The sequence below is a fragment of the Physeter macrocephalus genome, chromosome 7 (assembly GCF_002837175.3).
Source record: "Physeter macrocephalus isolate SW-GA chromosome 7, ASM283717v5, whole genome shotgun sequence".
NCBI classification, from domain to species: Eukaryota; Metazoa; Chordata; class Mammalia; order Artiodactyla; family Physeteridae; genus Physeter; species Physeter macrocephalus.
Window position 1 is genome coordinate 141,254,525 of NC_041220.1, and position 14,009 is coordinate 141,268,533.

General features: G+C 45.6%; 1 long non-coding RNA gene across 1 annotated transcript; it reads right to left on the bottom strand.

Annotated features, from left to right (window-relative positions):
* Positions 1–758: 758 nt before the first annotated feature.
* LOC114486626 (uncharacterized) lies at positions 759–6,477 on the bottom strand. Its single transcript, XR_003680707.2, has 4 exons — positions 4,172–6,477; positions 3,388–3,476; positions 2,980–3,254; positions 759–2,070 (listed from the first exon to the last, which is right to left on the bottom strand). It is a non-coding gene; the product is annotated as an uncharacterized lncRNA (long non-coding RNA).
* Between the last annotated feature and the right edge of the window lie 7,532 nt (positions 6,478–14,009).

The following is a 14,009-nucleotide window of genomic DNA, read 5'->3' on the forward strand; positions in this document are numbered from 1 at the left end:
CTAATCTCAGCCCAGCAGGAGCACACTTATTTGCATTTTGATGAACTTTTAATTTGCCTAAGAGAAAAACAAGATTAAAAAAAAAAAACTTAAAAAATTACAATAGCCTGATGTTGTGTAACCATCACCATTATTTATTTCCGCAACTGTTTTCATCATCCCAAACTAAAACTCTGACACACTGAATAATAACTCCCCACTCCTCCCTGCTCTCCACCCCACATAACCTCTATTCTACTTTCTGCCTCTGTGAATTTGTCTGTTCTAGGTATCTCACATAAGTAGAGTCATACAGTATTTGCTCTTTTGTGTCTGGCTTATTTCACTTAGCATGGTGTTTTCAAGGTACATCCATTTTGTAGCATGTGTCAGAACTTCATTCCTTTTTATGGCTGAATAATATTCCATCATATGGATTGACCATGTTTTGTTTATTCATCTGCTGATGGACGCTTTGGCTGCTTCCATCTTTTTGGCTGTTGTGAATAATGCTGAACACTGGTGTATAAGTATCTGTTTGATTCCTGCTTTCAGTTCTGTTGGGTACATATCTAGGGGTAGAATTGCTGGGTCATCTGGTAATTCTGTTTCACTTTCTGAGGAACTGCCAAACTGTTTTCCACAGCAGCTGCATGACTAAAGGCCATTAAAAAAAATTTATCTTTAATATTGTTAAGACATCAATACTACCCAAAGTGATCTACAGAGTCAGTGCAATTCCCACAAAAATCCCAATAACATGTATTATAGAAATAGAAAAATCCATCCTAAAATTCATATAGAATCTCACAGACCCTGAATAGTGAAAACAATCTTGAAAAAGAACAATGTTAGAAGTCTCACACTTCCTGATTTCAAAACTTAGTATAAAACTCCAGTTATCAAAACAGAGTGGTAATGGCTTAAAGACAGACATGTAGACCAATGGAATAGAATAGAGAGCCGAGAAATAAAACCTCGAATACATGGGCAAATGATTTTCAATAAGAGTGTCAAGAGCATCCAGTGGGGAAAGGACAGTCTTTTTAACAAACGGTGTTGGGAAAACTGAATATCCACATACAAACGAAAAAGTCGGACCATTATTTAACACCATATACAAAAATTAACTCAAAATGGATCTAAACATAGGCCTAAAAGTATAAAACGCTTAGAAGAGAACATTGGGGGAAAGCTTTATGACACTGGATTTGGCAATGGTTTCTTGGATGTGACACCAAAAGCACAGACAACAAAAGCAAAAATAGGTACATTGGACTTTATCAAGATTGAAAACTTTTATGCATGAAACGACACCATCAACAGAGTGAAAAGACAACGCATGGAATGGAAGAAAATATTTGCAGATCATACATCTGATAAGAAATTAAAATCCAGACTATATAAAGAACTATTACAACTCAACGACCAAAAGTTCCCAAACAACTTGGTGTAAAAACAGGGAAAGGCCTTGGTCGGTTTGATCTTCAGGTCCCACCTGGCTCTGAGCGCCCTGGCTTTTCCAGTCACGGAGGCTTCTCCAAGAAGGAGGCAGCTGGCAAGAAGGAAGCCTGGACTTTTCCAGCAGGCTGAGTGCACCTTGCCGCCCCGGGCAATGGGCTGGAGGCTTTGAAAGAAGAGTGAGAACCCGGAGAGAGCTAGTGGGCTCCTTTGCCTGCCTCTCCTTGACGGGCCTGGTTCCAGCTTCCCCTGGAGGACTCTGCCTGCCCCCAGCTGCGGGAATGGCTCTGTCACCCTGGCAGGGGGACCAGCCCTGGGATCTGAGCAGGGCTCATCAGAGCCGGGTGGCTGCCTCAGCCTCCCTCCAATATGGGGTGCCAGCTCCCTGGGAAGCCATCTCTTCAACAGCAGGGACACCAGACAGGGGCCCTCGGTCCCCAGGTCGGGGCAAACGAGGAGCTCATTGGAGGTGAGAGAGACGTGCGGTCCTTTCTGAGGTCCCTTCTGGTCACTAGCACTTCAGGTTTAAGCCAAGAGGAGGGCTTCTTTCTTGGATTTGATGTCAAGAAAGTAGCAGGTGGTTTGGAGAGGTGCTTGGGACGGTGGATGCTAGGAGTGGCCGGACGGAAGCTGCAGCAGCAGGGGGAGGAGAAGGGATGACTAGAAATAACAGCACGGAGCTGGCCGGCCGGTGAGCACGGCGCCCTCACCGCTGTTTCTTGTCTCCACCCACACACTTCGGCAGAGTACCCCCCTGCAGAGAGGCCTCCCTGGCCACGTGGCTACATTCCCCTCCTCCCTGTGGGTCCTTCGCTAGAATGATAGGTCCACTGGAGCAGCACTCTGTCCCCTGCTCTTTCCTTAGTGGCTACAGCAGCGCCTGGCGCATAGCAGGTGCTCGAGAAATACACACCTGAGGAATGAATGCATCCTGTGAAGGGAGTTTACTTTCAACAGTTTTTTCAGAGAGGCTGTATAACTCCTCTGAGAGCACACAGCCAGAAAGGGGCAGGGCTGCGATTTGAACCAGGCCTCTTTCCAGGAGTCAGAACCTGGGAGCCCACTGCCGGGGTGGGTGGTGTCTGCACGTGCTTCTCTCTGTGCAACGTGACAGGACATCCTGTCACGTGCTAGCACATGCAGACGCTCCCGGGAGCCGAGCCCTGGGATTGGCAGCAGGTTCTGTGCTGTCTTGGACGATGACAGCCTCCTCCTCTCTCCTGCTGAGGGTTTATTCCTCCAAGCCTGGCTTAAGCGACACCTCTTCTAGGAAGGCTTTCCTTGTACAAAGTCCTGCTAGGGCGTCCGTCATGGCGAATCACAAGTACAGCAGAAAGACTTGGGGCAGGTCTGCCTGGACTAGAATCTGGACTTGCCAGTAGCTGTGGGACCCTGGGCGTATCACTTCGCCCTCCCCCCGCCCCCATCAGCATGGCTCTCTCAACCGGACAGCGGAGACACTAGTACCCTCTCTGGCAGGGCCGCCATAACACAGGACCACAGAGACAGGGCTTAAACAACAGAAACTCATGTTCTCACAGTTTTGGAGGCTGAAAGTCCAAGATCAAGGTGAAGGCAGGGCTGTTCTTCTGCAGCCTCTCTCCTCGGCTTGCAGATGGCTCTCTTCTCCCTGTGTCTCCATATCACTTTCTCTGTCTGTGTGTCTGGGTCCTAATCTCCTCTTCTTATGAGGACACCAATCCTATTGGCTTAGGGCCCACCCTCGTGACCTCATTTTAACTTGATCACCTCTTTAAAGGTCCATCTCCAAATAGAGTCACATTCTGTGGTACAGGGGGTTAGGGCTGCAGCATCTGGATTTGGGGGAAACACAATTCAGCCCTTGGCACGGACCCTAACCTGACCCTCGAATTCCCTATATAATGCTCCTGACAAGGGGTTTCCCCGCCTTGCCTTGCACACCTCCAGTGATGGGGAGCTCTGTACCTTCCCAGATGATAAATGGTGATGGTGACTTCTAGCGGGTGGCCGCCATCCTTCTGAGCAGCCCCGCGTGGAAGCTAATTCCTCTGGCCCTGAAGAAATGGAGAGGGCCATCTCACAGTCTTGAACAATTCAAAACAGGTTGGTTTCTCCCCAGACAGTGAGAGAGCTTGCTTGTTTTGGAAGACAAATTCAAAGGCAGAGACCCGTTGGTGGAGTTATCTGTGTTTTGTTATCTGCCTTGAGCAGAGGTGCTTTGGAACACCCAAACAGCACGGATGCCTTGTTTGCACAGATAAATGTCAAGTCTGCACCCAAAGGAGTTTATAAAAAAGCCACCTTGGGAGGAGGGCATGGTTTTAGGGGCGGCCACTGCGAAACTGCAAATTATTTTCTTCCCCACCCAGATGAGTTGGATTGTTCTTGTGTTATCCTAGCCAGATGGCAAAAGGCTGCCACCAGGGACGTTCTGATAGTCTTACACGATTCAGTTTGGCTTTAAAAATCCATTCTCAGAGCTCAGCAAATGAAGCAATTTTTTTTTACCCTGATGTCATTCTATTTTTATTTAAAGTTTTTCACATTATAAACATAATACATGTTTTTTATAGATAGTACAACAAAGCATAAAACAAAAATTGCCTTTAATTCCATCTCCCAGGAACAATTGCTGTTAACATTTTGATGCATTTCTTGCATTTCCCTCTCCCTCTCTCTCTTTCCCTGCCTCTCGTCAAAGAATACAAAAATTAAAAAAAAAAGACTGCATTGTATCTCGTATACCCACTAGATATGGCAGATAGAGCAGTGAATGAGACAGACAAGGGCCCACCCTCTTGGAGCTCAATCTAGAGGGAGACAGAAAATAAACATATAAATGAACTTTCAGGCTGTCTCCAATTTTTCCTCTGTTGCAAACAATACTGCATTGAGCATTCTTACAGCCAAGGGACTGAATACACACATGCTGACTGCATAAAGATAACTTTCAAAAGGTAGAATTTAGGAGACAGGATGTTTTCCATTATGAAAAAAAAAAACTGTAATGATCATCTGTATGCATATTTATATTAGTAGTATATGGTTATTACCTGATAAATACCTCCTCTGCCTGTATTAGACAGCTTTCTATTATAGATCTGTAGATTCTCTGGATTAGAACAGATTTTGCAGCTTTCCAGTCTAGGCTAACCCCTCACTCCTCTCCTTATGTAGCTTTACGTATCTCCAGGGACAGAGAGCTCATTCCTTCCTCTGGCAGTTCATTCCATCTTTGCACGGCTCTGTCCTGGGACACGTCCCCCTGTGTTGAAATGAAATGGGTCCTCCTGGGCTTCCACCACTGACCCTGGTTTTCTTGAGACCGTGCAGAGCAAACCCAGGCCTCATTCTTGCACCAACCCTGCTGAGCCCAAGGCTAGCTCCACACAGCTCCCACCCCTGCTGAACGGCAGTACCTCTCCTGGGATTCCACCCAGGGATTGTCTCACCTCCCCCAGGGAGCCTTCCCTGACCAGCCCTCCCTTAAGAGCCCCATTCCCAGTCCCCGCTCCTCCGGGGAAGCACCGGCCTCTTTTCCTGCCTGTCTCCTTCTCTCGCTGTGCGTATCCCCTGGCCCCTCCATTGCCCTGGAAGGGCTTAGAGGTGAAGTGGGGAAGATTAGATGATTATAGACGGACGTATCAGGCAAGGATTCCTGCCTGTGTGCCCTGATCTCGTTAACGCAGTAATTGATCCATTGAATCCCGGCCTCGCTGACTCATAGGTTGATTTCTCAATAGGGTGGTTGGTTTATTCATTCGTTCATCTAGTAAATCTTGACTGCGGCCTTTTTTAAAATTTAATTTTAGTGAAGTATAGTTGATGTACGATGTGTTAATTTCTGCTATACAACAAAGTGATTCAGTTATACAAATATATATCATCTTTTTCATATTCTTTTCCAGTATGGTTTATCCCAGGATATTAAATACAGTTCCCTGGGCTCTACAGTAGGCCCTTGCCGTTGACCCATTCTCTATACAATCGTTTGCATCTGCTCATCCAAACTCCCACTCCATCCCTCCCCCAACCCCTCCGCCTTGGCAACCACAAGACTCTTCTCTGTGTCTGGGAGTCTGTTTCTGTTTCGTAGATAGGTTCATTTGTGTCATATTTTAGATTCGACTGTGGCCTTCTCGAGCCAGCCACTGTGCTGCGCTTGGGGGACGGGCATGAACAAGACAGCTCTTTGATCTGTGAAGCTCGCCCTCTCGAGGGACAACACAGATGCTAAATACATGGGGCCAATCCAACAGGGCCGCGAGACAGACAGCGGTCAGTGGCGGCAGATCCCAACCCAAGGAGGCACCGCTTAAGCGCAGGCTGGCCGGCGACCGAGAGGCAGCCCCGCGAAGGCCAGAGGACCAGCCCATGCCAAGGCCCAGCGTCCGAGCGGGCTCAGCGTGTGCCAGGCTCAGAGGGAAGCCTGCCTTGAGCGGGCTGACTGGCGGCCCTGCCTGAGGAGCACGTGTTTTGCCCTTGACAGATCACCCCCTAATTCCAAGGGGCTGCCACCGGGGAGGGGCCCCGTCTCCAGCCACACACGGCGCGCGCGTCTTCCTGGAAACCGGTGAAGGCAGCCTCCCCCGGCTCGCACAGCCTCCTCCCAGAGAGGCCGGAGGGGCGGGCGGCTGAGCCGAGGGAGGAACAGGGCCGCATTGTGAGCGTCCCACAGGCCGCTGTGGGCCAACAGAAGGCCCAGGCGTGTCCAGGGCGGGCACGCGGGGGCTCAGAATTGCTCAGCGAGCCCTCAGTCTCCAGGCCAAGTGTGCGGCCAGGAAGAAACAGGTCTTTATTACAGGGAGGCCCGGCACAGCCTGAAACGGAGGACACGGCGGGCTGTCCATCAGCAGCCTTCCCGAGCCTTCACAGGGGTGGGGACTGGACACAGAGCCACAGGCGAGTATGGACACAGCGAGTCTACACTTACGATCCACGGGGGGGTTCGCACACACACACGCACACATACACACACACACGCACACACACACATACGCACGCACACACACACACAATATACACGCACGCGCACACACACACACACACACACACACACACGCACACATACACACACACACGCACACACACACATACGCACGCACACACACACACACACAATATACACGCACGCGCGCACACACACACACACACACACACACACGCCTGGCTCCCCTTCCCTCTGTTGCAGCAAAAAGAGAAGTGAAGTCTTCCCTTCCCTGAGAACAAGGAAGATAAAGGGAACAGTGAACAGGCTGGCGAAGAAACATAACCTGGCCTGAAAGAGTTAATCACGCCTTGGTTTACTTTAACTGTCGCTAATTTGTAGTAACTAGATTTGTACTTTACAAAGCTAACCTCACTCCCTGACACTATGTAATTCACATTCGGTACCCATCACCCCTAACTCTGTGTGAGTTACATCCCGTGCCTCTCACCCCCTCACCTTATTGTGTCCCGGCACTCACATTCTATACGCCCCTCGTAAGAAATCACCCCCTATAGTTTTTGCATTTCGGAAACAAGGTCACAGGCCAATAAACCAGAGGCAAACGGACACAATTACCAGACTGCCGGACCCCAATTACCGGCGTGGCCTGACGCCAGCTATGACTGTTTTGAAATAATGCAAAGGAAAGGAAGAATGCAAGACCTTCACTACTCTGATCCTTAACACAGACCCCGGACTGCGAGCCTCACATGTAAAATCTTCCCTGATTCCCAAGGAGGGAGGGCACAGCTCTGGAGGCGCTAGCCTGCTGTGTCTTCCCTTCCGCCTGGCAGAAAAATAAAGCCATCTCGCTCTTCCTCCAAAACCCCTGGCTCTGTATTTCTGTTCGGCCTCCGTGCACAGGGGAGCTGATACTTCGGCAACAAAATGGGGGCTCGTCCGGGGTCTGCTGGCGGGCAGGCAGCCCCGCGGGGCCCCTCGGCTTGATCGGAAGCTCGGGCATCTCTCTGCACGCCGGGCTCCCTCGGGAGAGCGGAGGGTTGGAGGATTGCTCTGAGGCCAGATCGCCAGGGACTCCCCGCCGCAGGGCTGGGCCCCATCACACCCGGCCTGTCGACTCGGCGGCGGAACTCCGAGGCTGCGGCGGAGAACGGGGCAGAGGCTGACCTAGCAGCGGCCGAGGCTCCTTTTGCCTTGAGGACACCTTCTCTTCTCTTGGCCGCGCCGGCCTGGACTTCCGCTCCGAGAAAACACTGAATACTGGAGGATCATAAAGAGGGCGTAGGGAAGTCGCGACCCATCCGTCAGCACCTACGGTGAGTCTCTCGCTCTGCGCTCCGTGACCTCTGACGGTCCCCTTAAGGGGAACTTCGGTACCAATTTGAGGATTTGGTGCAAAGGGAAATCCTGATGTGGAATGCTCCCTGCAAAGGGAGATTCTGATGTAAGACGCCGCTTTGGGGCAACGGTCCAGGTCGAGTGGGACTCGGAAATCACGTCTGGGCGGGTCTCCGCCATATGTTTCTCTTTTTCTTTTTTGAGCATCCCTTTGCTGTTTCCTTTTATGGTTTATGTTTTATGTGTGACTTCCAGCTGATGAGGTGAAGGTTTGTTTTGATTTGAGCGTGCTAATATCAAACGTCTGTTACCAACTGCTCGAGCCAAAATGGGAAGAGCTTCCTCGAAGGTTCCACCCACCTGGGAACACTTAGGGAAAATTTTAAATGACTGGTCGACCTATAGCTATGATCCAATGACAAAGGAAAATGGCCTGAAAATGGGTCTCCTACAATTAGATCTTTATTGCCACAGGATGGGAAAAATGGACTGAGGTTCCCTTATGTTCAGGACTTTCTGCCCCTTTTATTATAATCCTGCTGTAGGTGGCTCCATAATCAAAAGCCTGAGAAATCAGAAAGAAAAGAAAAGAAAAGAAAAGAAACAAAACTCTCCTGACATTCTAAATGATCCTCTTCTAACTTCTCCCAACTCTCAGGGGAGTGGGAAGGTTCCCCCAGTCCTGCAAGTTCCCTCACTCCTCAGATTCTTCTGATCAAACTAAGACCTCACCTCCCCCGAGGGACAATCCCTGCTGGGACAACGTTTTATCAGCCAGTCTGCTCCTGTTATCAGAGCCAATTTGAGCACTATCTGGTTTAAATTTTAGCTGTGAAACCAGGACCACAAAAAGAGAAAGATGATTTTTGACAGTATGGCCACAATATTCTTTAGACTCTGGAGAAAACTGGTTAAAATAAAGCTTTTCTTAAAATTGCAAAACCAGTTCTTTTTGCATGTGCAATTAGAAAAAGCTAGCTTGTTAAAATACTTTTCTTCAAAATTCTGACCCTGAGACAACAAAAAATATGCCTAAGACAAAGCTTGAAGTTAACTGTTATCATGTCCTTGAGCTACAAACACAGCCCTCTTTGCCTGAGACTTCAGCCTTGGGTTAATTAGTAGAACTTCAAGCCAAGGGAAAAAAAAAAAAGAGGCAAAGAGACATTTTAAATCTCAAGTGGAAACTATGAGATCTCTGTCTGTCTGTGTATGTCTCAGTATATGTTTCTGTCTTGGTAAATTATTAGAACACCTAGAAAAGAGGAAAAAAAAAAAAAAGAGGCAAAGAGACATTTTAAATCTCAAGTGGAAACTATGAGATCTCTGTCTGTCTGTATATGTCTCAGTATATGTTTCTGTCTTTGGATAATATTGCTGAGGTTAATTTGTAAATGAGCTCTATTTAATTGGCTTAAAAGAAAAGTAAGCGCTTACAAATCAAACAATTCTAAATACAAGAAAAATTAAATAAATTTCAGGTTCACGTGACCTGGGAAATATTCAATATTAAATTAATACCTGGTATTAATGTTTGTTTGTTAATCTAATTAATATAGACATGTCTTTAGAGCCATCAACATTAAGTATAATACTTTTATTGTGCCTAGGTTTAATATAAACTAAATAAGATCTTATTATATCTGTTACAAATTTGTCAGCAATGAAAATAACTCGATATGAAGAAACTTTTAAGAAAAAAAATTGCAAATGAGATAAGAGCTTTGGGTGAACTTTTTAGGAACACTGATGTTTTAGGAATATTTACTTAAGAATGATCTCTCCAGATATTTGACAACTTGAAAATTTAGAGTTGCGCTAAATTAAGTTAAAGGATGCAAGTTATTAAATAACTAGGCCATTTCCAAATAAAATAAGGTACTGAAACATTAATTACTGAACATTGGCTTCCTTGTACAGAGAAACAAAAGGTTTAGAACTATTAAAAAATGTGTTTGGTGCCACACTGAGATATTTTCTATAAGAAAGCACATTCTTTAAATATTATTTGGATGTACGTTCACCAGTCTACAGAGTGCTGATATAAAGGACAGTTCATGGTTGCTTAAGGAAAGTAGGATGTGTGTTTTTAGTAAAGAAGCTATGAGGAATGGAACTGCATTTTATTAAGGGAAAAGGAAGTAGGTCTGATTTACGGGTGGCTGTTTCTGAATGGGAAAATAAAGTGATGGATACAGAAAGTGATAAAAAAGGTTTGTGGAAAGTGGACCCTGAGAAGAGTTTTACGCATATGGTACAAGTTTTCTTACGGTGTTGAACTGCTTTGGATGACAGATTTTAAGCTTCTTTACCTTTTAAGTGATCAGTTCCATATTTGCCTTAAAATCTTTGATTGTCACTTTGGGTAAGTGAAAAACAATTGTTTCACAGCAATGTATGATCTTATCTGACTGAGTGTTCTAAACCCTTTTGTTTTTTTGATAAAACTTCCCAAATCAAATTGTAATGAAGTTTCTTTGACCTCTAGCTAACTTTGGGGTGCTTCAAAGGGCCTCTGAAACATCCCAAAGAGAGATGTTACACTAATTAGGTTCATTTGGTATGTTAAAATTACATGGGAAGTGTTGTCAAATGCAATGGAACACCACTCAGCCATAAAAAGAAACGAAACTGAGCCACCTGCAGTGAGGTGGATGGACCCAGAGTCCGCCACGTAGAGTGAAGCAAGTCAGAAAGAGAAAAACAAACACCGCATGCCAACACATATACATGGAATCCAAAAAAAAAAAAAAAATTCTGAAGAACCCAGGGGCAGGACAGGAACAAAGACGCAGACGTAGAGAATGGACCCGAGGACACGGGGAGGGGGAAGGGTAAGCTGGGACGAAGTGAGAGAGTGGCATGGACCCACATACACCACCAAATGCAAAATAGACAGCCAGTGGGAAGCAGCCGCATAGCACAGGGAGATCAGCTCTTCGCTTTGTGACCACCTAGAGGGGTGGGATAGGGAGGGTGGGAGGGAGACACAAGAGGGAGGAGATACGGGGATACATGTGTATGTATAGCTGACTCACCCTGCCACAAAGCAGAAACCAACACACCATTGCAAAGCAGCTACACTCCAACAAAGATGTCAAAAATACATAAATAATAAAATAAAATATTTTAAAAAATAAAAAGGAAACAAAAAAAGTGAAAGAAAGTTATTGTACACAAAAGGAGACAAAGCATAAGTAATTTTTTAACTTCTATCACACAGGTTCCTATAAAAACTCCTCTCACACATGTTCCTCTCACACATGTTCCCTTAGCTGAGGCTAAGTTCCCTCCTGATAGACAGTTGAGAACCCCCAAGTGATAATTATCCAGAAGAGCAAAGTCTTGAGTGTTTCTCCCTGGCTACCGAGTCTGATCCATTCTGAAGGGGTTTTAAGCCCATGAGAAACCGGCTACCCGATAAGTTATAAATGGATATTAAGGCAACTTACTTAACGACCATCTTAAGGCATTCAGGATTGTCTTGAATAAGTGGTTCAGCTTGTACTGTTTTACTTAAGAAATTCTTTGATAAAAGAGGAAACCTGACTTGAGCAAAAGGATGTCAGCCATGAATGGCTGGCAGTGAATTTCATCATATTTCAAGCACCTGACTGCAGCGTCATAAACCTGATCCTCTGCCCTCACGCTCAGAGTGTCCTGCTTGAGCAGATGTGTAACTCGCCTGACATCAAGTTGTAGAAATTCATCAGTTTTATAAACTTCAGTTAAACGCTGATGAATGAAGTCATGTGCAGTTGCTTTCAATTCAGGACTGTCTAGACACTCTGCTAGCACACTTCTACCAGGACAATCTGAAGCATCAACTTGTTCTTTCAAAAAATCAACACATTTTCTTCACAGGTCCAAGCAGCCACTGTGGTAGGACAAGGCCCAGCAGCCCCCTCAGAAGCACGCGGGGAGGCAACGTCTGCAGCTCGGCTGCGTCTGCCGCAGAAGCAGAGACCGGAGGAGGAGTCTCTGCCTCAGGTACTCTTAACTAGCTCATACACAGTAAGACTAAAGGGAATTAACTCCTGGATTAATTTCCACTCACAAAGGGCCCCTGCACTGGACCGGCCTATAGAGAGGACGGCTGACCTCTAAATCACCTTAAAACAACGCTCAAACAGAGGAGAAACTACACTCACACCAGGATGAGAGAAAAGACATCATCCGAAGTAGACAGCTTCCCCAGGATCCTGGACCTGACTCATATGCTTATTTATGATGTTTTCTTGACTTCTTGGACCTTTGCATACGAATCAAATGTTTTTCTATCATAGGCACGATGCTATGCTAGTTTTAAAAATCAATCCAATTGTTGGGTTTGTGGCCAATTACCTATGTCTAGTACTTCTGGGTTACCTGAGTGGATTTCTCCACTCCAAGGCTCTAATTGGCTGACTCTTAGGAAATTTATCTTAAAAGGAAAATTATAGTCATGTTCAGGCCACTATTGATATGACTAGATGAGATTCCCCTCACCTGACCAATTAATAATACCTGCTCTGACCCCGACCATAAATATGAATTTTCCTCTATTACTCAAAGTTCAATCAGAGCAACAAGCAAAATTTCAGCCAAGGAATAAAACCTCCCACAATTATGGGATGGATTTATGTAATTAACACCAGGCTATGGTAATTTAAGGTTAAAGCCTCCTCTAAAGGCTGGGAACAATTAAATTATACTAAGGATAATCAGTCTAGTAACACTAGGAAACTGGACTGAGTACCTTATGGACAATGCCAATTATAATTTCCCTGAAGAATAGGGACTGGTACAGAACAGACTAAGGCAGACGACCTGGGATATACTGGGCTGCCCCTAATGGAAGTTCTTGGCTGAATTCTTTTTTTTTTTTTAAGCATCAGACATTTATTTCTCTCAGCTCTGGAGGCTGGACATCCAAGATCAAGGTGCTGGCAGATTTGGTGTCTGGTGAGGGCCCTTTTCTCCTGGCTTGTAGACGGCCACCTTCTTCCTGGTGTCCTCACATGGTGGAGAGACCTTGGCTGAATTCTTACTTATGACTTTATTAACACTGCCAGCTATGTTATTTGTATTTTGCCTATTTCAAAAAAAAATTCTTGTTTCTTATGTTACCAAATGTGTGACTGAGCCTCTGATAAAATGATGATATATAGTTCCATATGAGATCAATGATTGCAATAGTCTAACTCTAGATATAAGAAGAAGCAACAAGAGGGAATATTGTCCTGGACCATAAGAGACTAGGAAGACAGGTGGTCCAGAGACTTTTGGATACTAGTAAAGGCCTAGTCCAGTAATAGCCCATGGAGTGGCCTATCAGCACAATCTTCACCAGACCTGGGAAAGAGCGTTTCTAGCACCGTGGGACAAAATGGTCAGGAAATGCTCCAAACCATGGTTGAAATTACGACCATAAAGGGGCCCTGCTGACTGAAAACTGACACTTGCCATCTACTTCTACAAGGATTCAATCATGAGCTGCTGTAGCTGGTGACCTTCAACACCCTCTACAAGGACTTCAGGGTGGAGAGCTGAAATGAGGGACTCTGTGCTCTGGGAAAAACTGACAGGACAGGCCTTCAGAGAGCTAAATAATTGCAGGAGAAGATTTTACGAGCCCCAATTCTTGCATCTTCTCATACCCAGAGAAACACTGACATCATGAACGGTGACACTGGTGTGATTTTAGGCAAGTCCTTTTATTGCTAAGAACTTGAGTTTTCTGAGCTGTTTTAGATGTGGGATGCCACTGGCCAATTTCAAAACAATGACTGCTGGCAGCTGGTAACTGCAACCTTACTTCTTAAAGGTCTCCTCTTGTAGCTATTACACTTTTAGATGATAAAATTGCTTTAGATCATATGTTAACAAAAAGAGCAAACACATATGTAGTAACCAATAGCTCCTGTTATTTATATGTTAATACCACATCAAAGGTTAAAACCTACTTTGATGAAACTAGATAACCGGCTACCTGGCTACAAGTCTCCCCAAAGCACCAGGCCTAGACTGGGTTTCAGGCTTATTCTCCTAAAAAGAAATGAGATCTATTTTGTCTATTAACGTTTAGGTTGTCACGCCTCCAAATACTTCTAACAGGGTCTGTTACACCTACATCAATCACACTGGGCTAATAGAAGAGGACATAAAATTATATATATCACCAAATGGCTCCATTCCTTTAGACAGGGTAACACAAGCGCTGACTCTATCAAAATTACTACCAAACGTTACATGGCTCTTCATCCTGCTTGGGCCCCCAGCTACAATAATTCTTCTGTTAATCTTTGGCCTCTGTTTT